This window comes from Oryctolagus cuniculus, chromosome 13, assembly GCF_051225735.1.
Source record: "Oryctolagus cuniculus isolate XC-2025 breed Fujian yellow rabbit chromosome 13, ASM5122573v1, whole genome shotgun sequence".
Taxonomy (NCBI): domain Eukaryota; kingdom Metazoa; phylum Chordata; class Mammalia; order Lagomorpha; family Leporidae; genus Oryctolagus; species Oryctolagus cuniculus.
In genome coordinates, this window is record NC_142879.1 from 8928348 (window position 1) to 8945488 (window position 17141).

Consider the following 17141-nt stretch of genomic DNA (forward strand, 5'->3'; position numbering starts at 1 on the left):
AGAGAATGACTATAGTTCATCGAAATATAGTCAAGAACTGATGCAATCCTGGTTCCAGACTCACAGACGAAAACAACACAGCCATTCACATGGTGATCAGTTAAGCTGGACTTCTTGTTTCATATTCATCAGCATAAAATCTAGGGCATGCAGCCTGCCACATCAGGGCAGGAATAGCAGCAGACCCGAACTGTTTTGTTTCAAACCTGCATCAATTTTCATTTTCTTTATCATAATATAGTCTAGACAGACCTTCACCAACCCACAGAACATTATGCTGAGCTATTCCATGAGGATAATGTGATCACCTAGAGGCCTTATTCAGATATGTATAATGGTGACAGTGGGGATAAAAAAAAATGCCACAAGATTTCATTAGTCTGTCACAGTGCAGTCTGGATATAATGGGATATCCATTTTAAGTGAGGTATTTCTGCCATTTTTTTCAGTCTACTATTTAAAGTAGCACCTAATGTTTGGTGAGCTTTTTTAATTATGGAAACATCATATTCCAATTTAGTGGGTAATGCTCTATTTCTGTTTCTTAAGTTTATTAACTATTGTAGTAGCATAGATCTTATTCTTAGAATATGGAGTTGAGGGTACTCTTTCATACTGGAAAATCATAATATCATACACTGTGTTCATATGTATACACAGGAGAACTGTGTGAAGTTTTCATCAAAATCCACTTTCAATTTGTTAACTAATTTCTTGGGAGAGCCACTAAGAAAGATACAGTACCCTCATGATCAAACCAGGAATCTCTTCAGAATTAATTTTTATAAAGGCATTGTTATTATGTTGCTCTAAGCAATGCAGTGCTGACAGGCTGGATACAAGCAAAGGTTACTTATAATTTCCCCCAAATGCTGCCTCACTTAATCTAGTCGAGCTTAGGAATAGCTAAGAACTTTCTTCTAGAAAGTTTCTGACATAAGAACTTTGTTTCTGAAACTCTGTACCATCATCAGGAAGGGCTGTCTCATCTTTCCACGAGTACAGAATTGCTTTCTCTGATAAAACTGTTGTATTCTTGGTAAAAGGCAAGATGGAGTATAATAGGCTTTCTTGATTGCAGTTTTCTGTTTTCTTAATAGTTCAGCATGTACTTAAGTCACCAGATGTAAATGAGGCACGTCTCTCTTCAGTCCCCTCCACTGCATAGTATCACTTGGGATGCTAAGTCTTTGGAAATGTCTGTTCTTCGCTTGTCTGTGTCAGATGGATCTGTTTGCTCTGCCTTTCGTAGCTCTCTCTTGAAATCACTACCTTCTTTCCTCTGCAGTTTCAACTCATGTTCCAAACCATATGTCTTCGGGTCACATCTCAACTCTTCCACCTCCCATTTTGACAAAGATGTATTTAAAGTCCTCGTCACCTGCTGAGTCCCACCTCTGTTCTTAGCTGGAGGCATTCCACTTCTTCAGAGTCTGGTTATTCCCTGAATGCTTCCAGTTGTCTTCCTCACTGTAGCCAGTTTGCTCTTCGAATTCTCTCTGCACACCTTCATCTGCTCTTCAAATTACCAATGCAAACCTCTCCATAGACATGGCAGGCCTTATTTACTTGTGCTAGTCCCACAAGACGGGTTTCCTCATCTAATCCAACTCCCATAAGCTTTTGTTCCAAAACTCCCATGCTTTTCCTTAAGAAAGAGCCCCCCCCCCCGAATCGCTGAGTCATTTTTTGATATCTTCATACACAGTGATAGGGCAAAATGTGAAGCAACAGACTTACCTCCTTAATAAATGGAGACTGGAGTCCTGCATCTCTCCCATGTGTTTTTCATGACTCAGACTGCAGACGGCGTCGTCTTCGGGGGCATCCATGGCAGCGGGTCACTGGAGGTCAGCACAGACTTCTAGTTTTGAACAAAACACCCCTGCGCCCCAGCCAAGGTAGCTTGCTTGTGTGAGCACCATGAGGGCCTCTCTGCAGATTCTGGAAGGAGAAGCCAAAGCCCCAGCGGCTGACCACCAGCACGTAAGGCCATTGCCCAGCCCCACGGTCCCTAATCAGGACCTGCAAAGACTGGCTTGGGCACAGCGGAGGGCCACGCAGTCGGAAGAGCGGTGGGCTGGGCGAGCAGCTCACTGCTGGAAATAGGCTTGCCGGGCCGCAGGCTCAGCACGGGGCCGACCGCGCCAGCGCCCTTCCTGAGTAATTCAACCTTGCTCTCGTAGTGGGCTGTAGAAGAGGAAACGCCAGTACTTGCCTTACATTGTCCACTATCCTGGCCACTTACAAGGACACTGCTAGTGACTAGGAATCTTATTTTCAGGTAGGACACTGCCAAAAATGTTCTCATTCCACGCTGAGGCTTTGAGCCCTTTGTGATTACGGCAGGTGAACGGTATGTGTTCTCTCTTCCATACGTGTACTCCATGTTCTCCGGAATGTTCTGGCCTCTGGGTGTCAGGTTCACAGAATCTTGTGTGTGTGCACCCATGATTAGCCAAGCTGCCAAGTTTAAGGGAAAAGAGTACTCAGTCTCTCCTCATCTGTGACATCAACTGCAAGTTTCCGGTTTTCAATGAACATACTCAGCTTCAGTAGTTTACCAGGCTCACAGAACCTGCTGAAAACTATTATACCGGAGTTTATAGTTCAATTCAGGGAAAGAATACAAGTAAGACTCCACCAAAGGGGGAGGGACATCGGCAGAGAAAGGATGTTCCTAACCTGTACCCCTTCTGGCATCACTGTGGGACAATTCACAGAGTATTGGCAATGCCGGAGGCTCACCTAAGCCTCAGTGTCCAGAGTTTTCATTGGAGATTAATTATGTAGGCATGCTTTATTAATTGACTGATTGCCATGGTTGAATTTAGTTTTTTTTTTTTTTTTTTTTTTTTTGGGCAGGCAGAGTTAGACAGTGAGAGAGAGTCAATGAGAAAGGTCTTGCTTCCGTTGGTTCACCCCCCAAATGGCCACTATGGCCACAATCTGAAGCCAGGAGCCAGGTGCTTCTCCTGGTCTCCCATGCAGGTGCAGGGCCAAGCACCTGGGCCATCCTCCACTGCCCTCCCAGGCCACAGCAGAGAGCTGGACAGGAAGAGGAGCAACCAGGACAGAATCCGGCACCCCAACCGGGACTAGAACCCGGTTTGCCGGCGCCGCAGGCAAGAGGATTAGCCTAGTGAGCCATGGCCCCAGCCAGAATTCAGTTCCTAAGTCCATGGATACTGAATGACTGAAAGCTCCCGTATAAAATCAAGTCGCTGGCCTTGCTCGTCAGGCCAGCCCCTTCTTTATGACCATTGGGTATAGTCAGCCCTCACCCTAAACAAAGGTAATTCTCTCAGGTATGACATCAATCTCCTAGACGCCAAAGGGAAAAGAGACTTCTAAGATATCAAACTTCTCTTTAACAACACCAAATTCTTTACAGTATCATTAGCAAGAGATTGCAGATTGCACACACACACATACACACACATACACACACATATGTATATGTGTATGTATATGTATATGTTTGTGTATGTGTATGTATATATATCGACTTCTTCCCCTAAAATAATTCTGTGTTTTACATTCAAACTTCCCAATAGAGAAGACTGTTCCATTTGCTACTACCATATGCGTAGTGTGGAGATTTCACTAAGTCAATTCATCAGACACTTCTGGTTTACTTTGAACAACAATCCACAATGTCTATATTAAAGCAATCATCCCATGTAGGCATACGTATTATTTATTTGCCTATGACCCATTCTTTTATGCATACAATGAAGAAAACACTGATACGGAAAGCAGGAGAAAGAAGCAACCGTCATTTAGAGTTTGGTCATCTGTTTTACTCTATTATCTGTATCTTAACTTTTTGGTCCAAACCATGGTCTGTGGTGTACATATTTAATTATTTTCATCGAATGAGAAAATACAGCTTTCATCACAATCCACTTTCATGTTTAACTTCTCTTTGAACCAGGAAGACTTTTCTTATGCTTGATACAAATTACTCTTGCTCAAATTTAAATGAATTTTCTTTGTTCTGTATTTAGTAGTCAGATCAAGCTCTATATTTCAGAATGAAAGTAACACAAAGCATCATGACAAACTATTTCTCAAATACGTCAAAGGCACTTTAAATTCTAATTCTTTCTTTCCACATTTTAGCCATTCTTCTCACAATAGGGTTATTAAAAGTCTAATAAGTGGTACAGAGTGCAGAAAAGTTCTCAAAAGCATTCTAAAATATGGTCTTTAACAATACCATATGCTAATGGTTGCTTAGACTGTATTTTTTTAAAGTTGTTAGTTGCATATGACAGAAGTATTTTCTTATCTCACAACAAGACATGGAAACAACTATAGGGGTATATCTTTTGCATCCTCAGTTTCTAAATTTTAGAAATATTTTGATTATGTTGCTAAGCAATGTGCAAATCAATGGCTCTTTCAGATATTGTGGCTTCGGAAAAAGCTATATTTAACAGTTTGCTTGTGATGTATTTTCCTACATGCAAAATATCTACAGTGCTGCTAGAACACCTGGTTGAGGTCATCTAATTAAACTCATTTGAAATGCATCTTATGAACGTTTGCTCTGCCAACTACATTATGCAAAATACAATGTGTTTATGTTTGTGTGTACATATATAGATCACACTATTTTACATGTGCATTTATCCTAGATGCAAAATTTCTGACATCTGCATATCAACTTCCAAATAATTTTCACAAAGAACAAAATAAATTTCACTGATTTAATAGAGGGGTTCTACCTAAACATTCTTGTGGAATGGTTAGGAAGCTTTCCTCCATCTTCTGGACCCTTTCTTACTCAGTTAGAGCAAATTACTAGTCAAAGCAGTTTAAGTTAAGACGACACAATTCTCGGCATGTCCTAAAATTTCAGAGGGCTTCAAAATACAGAATAATTGTGGTTAAGTCCTAGAAGTTCTAATTCCCCAAAATTGAGCTTTATGGGAATCCAGAAGTAAAGACTACTAATATATTTTACCTTCCTATTCTTTCATGCCTTTATGAATTCCATAAAAGATTTACTGAATGCTAATTACATACTAGATGGAATACAATGACTAATGCCATTTAATTTCTTCAAGACATTTAAATTAGCTTGTATAAATTTATAAACTATGAAGGGTAAAATGTACTGTAACTGCTTTGATAAAATTATAATTAAGGTGTTTGAGTATAAAAAGAATCTTAAAGCAACTAGGAGGCTACAAAACAGAGGACAAAGATGGAGAAAAAACCACTGAACAGGATCCAGAGGTATAAAACAATTTTATGTAAACACAGAGTTACATTGTGGTTGGAGAATTTAAGAGGGAACAATAGGAGAGGTAAGGTCTCATGCCAGGCCTAGTAGCAATGAGTCCCAGTGATCAACTTTGAGCTGACCATTGAAACTATTTATGTTCAAATTAGAACAATTACATTAGTAGTTATATATGTAATGAATTGCAATTGGAGATAGAAGGAGTTAAAGTAAGACTATATTCAGGGAAATCAATTTGGAGAGCAATTAAAAGATAAATGGAGACAATTAAGTAACCTTAAAAAATTAAAAAAAAAAAAAAAAAAAAACAGATTAAACAGGCCAGTGTTTAGAGAGAACAGAATGACGAGGAGGTGAATTAAGAATAAGTGATTGAAGAATTTGACAAGCAGTTGGATTATTTGGTGAATAACATATAAGAGTTAAATATTGTTCTTCGGTTATATTAATTCATTAAATCAATGCAGGCTTTTATTTTCAAGTATGTGCTAGGTGTTGGAGATATAAAGGTGAATAAGCATGTCAGAGCAAAATAATAAAGAACAGAATATAAAATGTGAAATAAATATGAATAAAATGGAATACTGCGTGATAAGTATTTTGATTAGATAGTCTCATCATACAGGACAATCACAGAGAGGGAAAGAAAACAAGAAAGGGAAGGCTGCTTCCGAGCGGCAGAGATGAGCAGACAGGAAATGAAGAGAGAGATAAAGTACAAGAGAGGTTTAAAGTCTCATATGCCGATGTTAAAAGTTTTTACTCTAGCCTGTAAGTACAAATCCACTGAAGATTTTAAGCAGAGCAGAACATGAACATTAGAAAGAATGTGTAGGGGCCGGTGCTGTGGCAGAGTGAGGGATGCCTGCAGTGCTAGCATCCCATATGGGCGCCAGTTCGAGTCCCGGCTGCCCTACTTCCCATCCAGCTCTCTGCTGTGGCCTGGGAAAGCAGTAGAAGATGGCCCAAGTCCTTGGGCCCCTGCGCCCACAAGGGAAAACCAGAAAAAGCCCCTGGCTCCTGGCTTCAGATCGGCGCAGCTCCGGCTGTTGCAGCCATCTGGGGAGTGAACCAGCAGATGGAAGACCTCTTTCTCTCTCTCTCTCTCTCTCTCTCTCTCTCTCTCTGCCTCTGCCCCTCTGTGACTCTGCCTTTCAAATAAAATAAATCCTTTAAAAATGTTTAAAACTTATTTTGCCGGAATTATAAAGCATGGAATCTCAGGATGACTGGAAGGCGAGCATGGCATTGAAGCCTCTACAATTCCTAGACAAGCATCTGAACTAAAAATCTGATTAGGGGAGGGAGAAAATAGAGACGGAGCAAAGGGGAACCAATGATATATGGGGAGTGTCACTGATTGGTATTGGTTAAAGGTGTCCTATTGAATGAAGCCTAGGTTATGGTTAAATGGTTATGTAATGAAGTGGAATAATAAATTCATATCTAGAAAACATTATTAGGTTAACTTGTGGTCAGTATAGTGGAAAAATAATTCAATTTCCTTTCCATATTTATAACTCTATTAATTAAGGTGTAAATTTCTATAATCCTTATGAAATAGGCAATGCATCTCATAACCTCACATCCTAACTATAGTTGATTGGGCAAAAGATACAACATTGACCCAAGACAGTTCAATCAAAACCATTTTCCTGAAAGTGTAAAATAAACAACTACCTTGGTTAATTAAACTGAACATGAAGAAAATTTATCCTAAATATGTCCCTAAGAGAAATGCAGACACATGTACACCAAAAGGCATGCAATATTGTTAATTATGGAATTAGTTGTAATAGCCCCAAGCAAGAAACAACTACTGAATATTCAATAAGATTTAAGTGATGAAAACAACAGTCAAATGAGAAGATGTCCATTTTTACTCCCATAGAACTGTGGTCTTTCTACTTTTTACTTGTTGAATACTATGGTTAGTGGTACATCAAGCCTGTGATCATAGAGTAGATTGAAATTATGTTTTTGCAAAAATAAAAAAAAAAGTATGGAAGGAAGGAAGAGGGGAGGGGAATTGAGGGAGAGGAGGGAGGAAGGGAAATATGATTATCTTAGAATTGTACCTGTAAAATACATAAAATCTGTTCTCCTTATATTAATAAAAATTTAAAAATAAACCTGAAAAAAGAGTTGGGTGCTAACTGTAATAGAAATTCTTCATAAAATGGGGTAATATGGAACTATGAAAATAGAGAACTATAGCCATATCCAGCAATATGGTGAATTTCAGGCAAACTATAGTGTTCCAGTAAATCAATCCATAAGTTCCAAGCAATCTCATTAAAATTTCAGTTGTGTTTTGGAATGATTTACTCTAAAACATTCATGGCATAAGCTTCAAATATCAAACACACAAGCATGCATGAGCATTCACATAGTTACTGATTTAGATATTATAACTGAGTTACAGCAGCAGTTAGTGCTATTCACTGAACATTTTCTGGATTTCTATTTCATGATCACACAGAAGAATCTTGCCTTTTGCTTCATGAAAAGATCCAAAATTATTGGTTCTTGGACCCTTATTTTTGGTGATGAAATGTAAGCAGAGTTCAGTATGGCACTTCTGGACTTGAGGACTTGAGGACTGACTTAATTCTCAGCATGGAAATCTCGAATCTCTCCTTCCCTCTGGCCCAGGCAGAGCAATGCACAAGTCGTGGGCTTCGACAAAACCCAGTGTTCCTGAGTAACCAAGACAAGTGGAGCTTCTGGAAGATCTACAGTTGTTTTTTAGCATGACTGAGAAATAAGCTTCCACTGTTTATGTCACTAATGTTTTCAAGTTGTTTAGTATCACAGAATATTACAGGCTGTTCTGATTCAAAACTTGTTAGTGCAAAAAAGACAAGTGGACCAATAGAATGAAGTGGAGGCATATGGGTATATACAAATAGTCGATGAATAGAGTACATCACAAGTCAACACGGAAGAACTGCTTAAAATAGGAAAACTGATCCCCTACATAGATGACTATAAAACTAGATCCCTACTTAAGGTGACACAAAGGTACGCATATAAAATAGTTTCTGTAGAAAACAAAAGTTATAAAATTATTATGACCAACAAAAAAACCTTCTTAATTAAAACTTTCAACACACAACTCAAGAAGCAAAAAGTATACAAATAAATCTGGAAACAGACCAGAAATAAACCCGTCACCTGAACACAAAACAAAGGACCTATGAGGCACTTTCCAGCAGAGAAAACCAAATATGTTGACAAGCAGGAAATGAAATACTGAAGACTGTTGTTGTCAAATATAGATTAAAAAAACAATGGAACACCACTTTCTCCCCATTGTGTGACTAAGTACTGGAGATGTAGAAGCTGTCATTCTCTGCTGCTCTGGCTGAGCCCTCCCGCATAGCAGCCTTGACTTAGTTAAAATACACACTAACCTGCTCCTGATTACACAAACATAACCTGGAGAACATGCAAATAGATGTTTACTGAGCACTGTTACGGACATGTGAAGAATATACAGATAAACTCTTGTGGAGGCCATGGAGTACGTGGGGTTCATTGGAAGCAATGCACTAGAGGAAAATCTAGGCATATGAACGAAATTGGAAATACACCGTTTAAGTTTATTCTTATCCATTTGAAAGGCAAAACAACAGAAGGAGAGAGAAATAGTGTGAGAGAGAAATGTCTCCCATCCTCTTGTTCACTCCCCAAATACCCACAATAGCCAGCACGGGGCCAGACTGAAGCCATGAGCCAGGAATCCCACACAGGGATCCCCCATGAGTGGCAGAAACCCAAGGACTTGAGCCTTCATCTGCTGCCTCTCAGGGCGTGTGTTAGCAGGCAGCTGGGTCAGAAGCAGAGCACTCCGGTATGGGAAGTAAACATCCTAAGCAGGCCCATCCCAGTGTTAATTATTTTTATAAAGAAAACTATACTGTAAAGTAATCCCATTTATGTATGCTAAATGTCAGCAGACAAAATGATCATTTGAGAAAGAGCACAGTTAAATAATAAGTATATAATAAGTGTATTAAAATAGTTCTCTGTTGTAGTGGACATAGAATGGAGTCAAGAATGGGAATAAGAAAAGATAAACAGGTAGAACAGATAAAAAAATATAGTTCAAATGCTGACTACAAATTAAGAACTATTTATTCTATCAAAATCAACAGGAAAATATTGTTTTCACTTACTGTTTTTGACTAGTTTTTTTTTTAACTTTTATTTAATGAATATAAATTTCCAAAGTACGATTTATGGATTACAATGGCTTCCCCCACATACCGTACCTCCCACCCACTACCCTCCCCTTTCCCACTCCCTCTCCCCTTCCATTCACATCAAGATTCATTTTCGATTATCTTAATATACAGAAGATCAGCTTAGTATACATTAAGTAAGGATTTCAACAGTTTGCTCTCACACAGAAACATAAAGTGAAAAATAATAGATGATTTTTTTTAAATGATGATGAATTAGATCAGACCTATTGTCATGTTTAATCCCAGTGAGAGTCAAGTTGGGAGTTGATAATTTCTTTTTTTTTTTTTTTTTTTTTACAGAAGATCAGTTTAGTGTACATTAAGTAAAGATTTCAACAGTTTGCACCCCCATAAAAACACAAAGTGAAATATATTGTTTGAGTACTCGTTATAGCATTAAATCTCAATACACAGCACATTAAGGACAGAGATCCTACATGAGGAGTAAGTGCACAGTGACTCCTGTTGTTGACTTTACCAATTGACACTCCTGTCTATGGCATCAGTAGTCTCCCTATGCTCCGGTCATGAGTTTCCAAGGCTATGGAAGCCCTCTGAGTTCTCCGATTCTTATCTTGTTTAGACAAGGTCATAGTCAAAGTGGAGGTTCTCTCCTCCCTTCAGAGAAAGGCACCTCCTTCTTTGAAGACCTGTTCTTTCCACTGGGATCTCCCTCGCAGAGATCTTTTGCCAGAGTGTCTTGGCTTTCCATGCCTGAAATACTCTCATGGGCTTTTCAGCCAGATCCGAGTGCCTTTAGGGCTGATTCTGAGGCCAGAGTGCTATTTAGGACATCTGCCATTCTATGAGTCTGCTGAGTATCTCACTTCCCATGTTGGATCACTCTCCCCTTTATTTATTCCATCGGTTAGTGTTAGCAGGTACTAGACTTGTTTATGTGCTCCCTTTGACTCTTAGTCCTTTCATTATGATCAATTGTGAACTGAAATTGATCACTTGGACTAGTGAGATGGCATTGGTACATGCCACCTTGATGGGATTGAATTGGAATCCCCTGGTATGTTTTTAACTCTACCATTTGGGGCAAGTCAGCTTGAGCATGTCCCAAATTATACATCTCTTCCCTCTCTTATTCCCACTCTTATGTTTAACAGGGATCACATTTCAGTTAATTTTTAACACTTAAGAATAACTGTGTATTAATTACAGAATTAAACCAGTCATATTAAGTAGAACAGACAAAAAAACTACTAAGAGGGATAATGTATTAAGTTGTTCATTAACAGTCAGGGCTATGCTGATCAAGTCACCGTTTCCCATAGAGTCCGTTTCACTTCAGAAGGTTTCCTTTTCGGTGTTCAGTCAGTTGTCACCGATCAGGGAGAACATATGGTATTTGTCCCTTTGGGACTGGCTTATTTCACTCAGCATGATGTGTTCCAGATTCCTCCATTTTGTTGCAAATGACTGGATTTCGTTGTTTCTTACTGCGGTATAGTATTCTAAAGAGTACATATCCCATAATTTCTTTATCCAATCTACCGTTGATGGGCATTTAGGTCGGTTCCAGATCTTAGCTATTGTGAATTGTGCTGCAATAAACATTAGGCTGCAGACCGCTTTTTTGTTTGCCAATTTAAATTCCTTTGGGTAAATTCCAAGGAGTGGGATGGCTGGGTCGAACGGTAGGGTTATCTTCAGGTTTCTGAGGAATCTCCAGACTGACTTCCATAGTGGCTTGACCAGTTTGCATTCCCACCAACAGTGGGTTAGTGTCCCTTTTTCCCCACATCCTCGCCAGCATCTGTTGTTGGTAGATTTCTGCATGTGAGCCATTCTAACCGGGGTGAGGTGAAACCTCATTGTGGTTTTCATTTGCATTTCCCTGATTGCTAATGACCTTGAACATTTTTTCCTGTGCCTGTTGGCCATTTGGATTTCCTCTTTTGAAAAATGTCTATTGAGGTCCTTGGCCCATCTCTTAATTGGGTTGTTGGTTTTGTTTTTGTGGAGTTTCTTGATCTCTTTGTAGATTCTGGTTATTAACCCTTTATCTGTTGCATAGTTTGCAAATATTTTTTCCCATTCTGTCAGTTGTCTCTTCACTCTCCTGACTGTTTCTTTTGCAGTACAGAAACTTCTCAATTTGATGCAATCCGAATAGTTAATTTTGGCTTTGACTGCCTGTGCCTCCCGGGTCTTTTCCAGAAACTCTTTTCCTGTGCCAATATCTTGAAGGGTTTCTCCAGTGTTCTCTAGTAACTTGATGGTGTCAGGTCGTAGATTTAGGTCTTTAATCCATGTTGAGTGGATTTTTGTGTAAGGTGTAAGGTAGGGGTCTTGCTTCATGATTCTGCACGTGGAAATCCAATTTTCCCAGCACCATTTATTGAATAGACTGTCCTTGCTCCAGGAATTGGTTTTAGATCCTTGATCAAATATAAGTTGGCTGTAGATGTTTGGGTTGATTTCTGGTGTTTCAATTCTGTTCCATTGGTCTATCCATCTGTTTCTGTACCAGTACCATGCTGTTTTGATTACAACTGCCCTGTAGTATGTTATGAAATCTGGTATTGTGATGCCTCCGGCTTTGTTTTTGTTGTACAAGATTGCTTTAGCTATTCGAGGTCTCTTGTGCCTCCATATAAATTTCAGCACCAATTTTTCCAGATCTGAGAAGAAGGTCTTCGGTATCTTGATTGGTATTGCATTGAATTTATAAATTGCTTTTGGGAGAATGGACATTTTGATGATATTGATTCTTCCAATCCATGAGCATGGAAGATTTTTCCATTTCTTGGTATCCTCTTCTACTTCTTTCTTTAAGGTTTTGTAATTTTCATCGTAGAGATCTTTAACGTCCTTGGTTAAGTTTATTCCAAGGTATTTGATTGTTTTTGTAGCTATTGTGAATGGGATTGATCTTAGAAGTTCTTCCTCAGCCATGGCATTGCCTGTGTATACAAAGGCTGTTGATTTTTGTGCATTGATTTTATACCCTGCTACTTTGCCAAAATCTTCTATGAGTTCCAATAGTCTCTTAGTAGAGTTCTTGGGATCCCCTAAATAAAGAATCATATCATCTGCAAAGAGGGATAGTTTGAGTTCTTCCTTCCCAATTTGTATCCCTTTAATTTCTTTTTCTTGCCTAATAGCTCTGGCTAGAACCTCCAGAACTATATTGAATAACAGTGGTGAGAGTGGACATCCCTGTCTGGTACCAGATCTCAGTGGAAATGCTTCCAACTTTTCCCCATTCAATAGGATGTTGGCTGTGGGTTTTTCATAGATTGCTTTGATTGTATTGAGGAATATTCCTTCCAAACCCAGTTTGCTTAGAGTTTTCATCATGAACGGGTGTTGTATTTTATCAAATGCTTTCTCGGCATCTATTGAGATAATCATATGGTTTTTCTTCTGCAGTCCGTTAATGTGGTGTATCACATTGATTGTCTTGCGCACATTAAACCATCCCTGCATACCAGGGATAAATCCCACTTGGTCTGGGTGGATGATCTTTCTGATGTGATGTTGCATTCTATTGGCCAGAATTTTATTGAGGATTTTTGCATCTATGTTCATCAGGGATATTGGTCTGTAATTCTCTTTCAGTGCTGCATCTTTTTCCGGCTTAGGAATTAAGGTGATGCTGGCTTCATAGAAAGAATTTGGGAGGATTCCCTCTTCTTCTATTGTTCTGAATAGTTTGAGAAGAATTGGAGTTAGTTCTTCTTTAAATGTCTGGTAGAATTCAGCAGTGAATCCATCTGGTCCTGGGCTTTTCTTTGTTGGGAGGGCCTTTATTACTGTTTCAATTTCTGTCTCAGTTATGGGTCTGTTTAGGTTTTCGATGTCTTCCTGGTTCAATTTGGGTAGGTTGCATGTGTCCAGGAATCTATCCATTTCTGATAGGTTTCCCTGTTTGCTGGCATACAAGTCCTTGTAGTAATTTCTGATGATTCTTCTTTTTATTTCTGTGGTGTCTGTTGTTACGTTTCCTTTTTCATCTCTGATTTTATTGATTTGGGTCTTTTCTCTTCTTTTTTTAGTTAGTTGGGCCAATGGGGTGTCAATTTTGTTTATTTTTTCAAAAAACCAGCTCCTCGTTTGGCTGATTTTTTGTAATGTTTTTCTTGATTCAATCCTGTTGATTTCTTCTCTGATTTTAATTATTTCTCTTCTCCTACTAGATTTGGGTCTGGTTTGCTGTAGGTTTTCTAGATCCTTGAGATGCAGTGAAAGCTCATCTATTTGGTGCCTTTCCAATTTCTTGATGTAGGCACCTATTGATATAAACTTTCCTCTTAACACTGCTTTTGCTGAGTCCCATAAGTTTTGGTATGTTGTGCTGTTATCCTCATTTACTTCCAGAAAGTTTTTGATTTCTCTTTTGATTTCTTCTATGACCCATTGTTCATTCAGGAGCATGTTGTTCAATCTCCATGTGTTTGAATATGCTCTAGGGATTCCTGAGTTGCTAATTTCCAACTTCATTCTTTTATGGTCTGAGAAGCTGCATGGTATGATTCTAATTCTTTTGAATTTGCTGAGACTTGCTTTATGGCCTAGTATGTGGTCAATGCTAGAGAAGGTTCCATGTACTGCTGAGAAGAATGTAAAGTTTTTAGCTGTAGGATTGAAAGTTCTGTATATAACTGTTAGATCCATTTGGGCTATAGTGTCGTTTAAATCTACTGTATCCTTGTTGATCTTCTGTCCTATTGATCTGTCTATTTCTGAGAGTGGAGTATTGAAGTCCCCCTGTACTATTGTATTGGGGTCTAAGTCTCCCTTTAAGTCCGTTAACAAATCTTTTAGATAAACCGGTGCCCTGTAGTTAGGTGCATATACATTGATAATTGTTATATCTTCCTGTTGAATTGATCCCTTAATCATTATGTAGTGTCCCTCTTTGTCTCTCTTAATGGTTTTTGTGGTAAAGTTTATGTTGTCTGAAATTAAGATGGCTACACCTGCTCTTTTTTCATTTCTGTTGGCATGGTATATCTTTTTCCAGCCTTTCACTTTCAGTCTGTATGGATCTTTGTTGGAAAGATGAGTTTCTTGTAAGCAGCAAATAGATGGGTTTTGTTCCGTAACCCAATCAGCCAATCAGTGTCTTTTAACTGGACAGTTCAGGCCATTCACGTTCAATGTGACTAATGATAAGTGGTAACTTTGCCCTGCCATTTGCCAAAGATAAGTTCTAATATATGCTTTGAATTCCCTGTGATCTTTTGCTGTGAGCTTTCCTTCCTTGCTTTCCTTCCTTTACCTTCTTTCATATTGATGACCGTGTTTCTGTGTTTCTGTGTGTAACACATCTTTAAGCATCTGTTGCAGGGCTGGACGAGTGGCAACAAATTCTTTCAATTTCTGTTTGCTATGAAAAGTCTTTATTTCACCTTCATTCAAAAATGATAGCTTTGCAGGATATAATATTCTGGGCTGCCAGTTTTTCTCTCTTAGTACCTGAGCTATATCTCGCCATTCCCTCCTAGCTTGTAGAGTTTCTGATGAGAAGTCAGCTGTGAGTCTGATTGGAGATCCTCTGAGAGTAATCTGACGTTTCTCTCTTGCACATTTTAGGATCTTTTCTTTATGTTTCACTGTGGAGAGTTTAATTACAACGTGTCGTGGTGAGGATCTCTTTTGGTCGTGTTTATTAGGGGTTCTGTGAGCTTCCTGTACTAGGATTTCTCTGTCCTTCTCCAAACCTGGGAAATTTTCTGCTAATATCTCACTAAAAAGGCCTTCTAATCCTTTCTCCCTCTCCATGCCTTCAGGAACTCCTAGAACCCGAATGTTGGGTTTTTAATAGTATCCTGAAGATTCCCGACAATATGTTTTAGATTCCTAATTTCCTCTTCTTTTCTTTGGTCTGACTGTATCCTTTCCTGTTCTCTGTCTTCTAAGTCCGATATTCTCTCTTCTGCTTCACCCATTCTGTTCGTAAGGCTCTCTATTGTGTTTTTCATTTGATCTATTGAATTCTTCACTTCAGTCACTATCCCAGTTTCCTGTTGTACTAGTTGTTTCGTTTCATTTTGATTCCTCCTTAATATTTCATTTTCACGAGAGAGATTTTCTATCTTGTCCATTAAGGATTTCTGTAGTTCAAGAATTTGTTTTTGAGAACTTCTTAATGTTCTTATCAATTTTTTGAGATCTGCTTCTTGCATTTCTTCTATATCATCATCCTCATAATCTTGAATTGGGGTGTCTTTTTCATTTGAGGGCTTCATGGTGACTTCCTTGTTTTTATTACCTTGGTTTTTGCGTTTGTTATTTGTCATATTGGAGATATTTGGTTTCTTCACTGTGGTGCTTTTTCTTGTTATACTATGACTCTAGATTAAGTGGACTATCTGTTTTTGATGGAGCCTTAGGGCTTGAGATGGGTGTGGCCTGAGAGCTCTGTTTGGTGTGCCAAAGGTGACACTCCCAGGTTAGGCGTGGTAAACCTCTCTCTCTCTCTTTCTTTTTTTTTTTTGATTCAAAAGGGAAGTTATTCTGCACAGCTGAACGAAGTTGGAGGTAGTTAGCAGGCAAATGATATACCCACAGGAGCCAGAGATCAGAAGCTCTTTCCCAAGGACCACACAGGGAATCTGTTCGGCCTCAGAGTGGGCTCAAATTCTCCTTCAGTCTCCCACTGGGTTGCCAAAGTTATGGAATTGTAGCGTCTCTGGAGAGTGCTCAGGTGAATTCCGTGAGTTCTCTCCCCCACCGTCTCTTTTTTCACAGTCTCAGTTCAGTAGCACCACAAATTTACTAGGTCCTAATCTCCTGTTAATTCGCCCCACCCAGAGTCAGGTTTTTCTGCTAGGCTCAGGGCCGGTGCAGACCTGAGGTCGCTCTGCTTATGACGTATGTCCAAGATGGCGCCTGCTCTTTGTCTTGCTCGCCCTTGAGAGGTGAGCGGAGAGAGAGAAACCCGTGTCCGTACCAGTCACCTTTTTTTTTTTTTTCCTCTCTCTCTCTTCCAGTTAGCCTGGTGAAGTTCCCCCCCACCCCCGGGGGTCGTTCGCTCTAATCTCCTCTCTCCGCTTGCCTGCCGGTGTCTCGGGCTATTGAGGTTCGGCTCACCTCGCGTTCCAGCGGCTCGGTCCCGCGGCTCGGCTTGCGCAGCTCGGTCCCGCGGCTCGGCTTCCGCGGCTCAGTCCCGCAGCTCGGCTTCTGCGCGGTGGGCGACCTTGTTCTCCCAGTAGGTCCTCCGATTCACGACCACTCAATCCAGAAGGGTTTCCTCTGCAATATTTTCCTGGTTCTTTTTTCTGAGGCTACCGTAACTCCCCTTTTATTAAACTAAATTTTCCCGGACTATCGGTGCGCGCCCTCACTATTCTGCCATCTTGGCTCCGCCCCCTGTTTTTGACTAGTTTTAATGATTGATATCAGCCATCTAATACATACAAATAAAAATATGCTATGTGAATATGACTATGCTGTAATAGTTATAGGCAAACCAGTTTGATGCAGATGTTCGAATAATTTATATGCATGAATTTCGAAGTCCATGCATGGCTCACTATGCATTTTTTTTTTTGTTTGTAGACATCTCAAACTTACCTATGCACTGCAAAGAAAGTTTTCTATGTCCAGTCTCAGAGTTTATTTAATTACTTCTTTTCCTTTTTCAATTCTGTCTGCCTATTTTAGTCATTCCTTAAACA

General features: G+C 39.5%; 1 long non-coding RNA gene and 1 pseudogene across 1 annotated transcript in view; both read right to left on the bottom strand.

Annotated features, from left to right (window-relative positions):
• Positions 1-17141, bottom strand: part of LOC149122472 (uncharacterized) — a 121644-nt gene that overhangs the window by 91648 nt on the left and 12855 nt on the right. Inside the window, exon 3 of the long non-coding RNA XR_016219472.1 lies at positions 1741-1944. This is a non-coding gene — a long non-coding RNA (uncharacterized LOC149122472). The remainder of the gene's footprint in view (positions 1-1740; positions 1945-17141) is intronic.
• Positions 850-1641, bottom strand: LOC127483484 (5-azacytidine-induced protein 2 pseudogene; annotated as a pseudogene).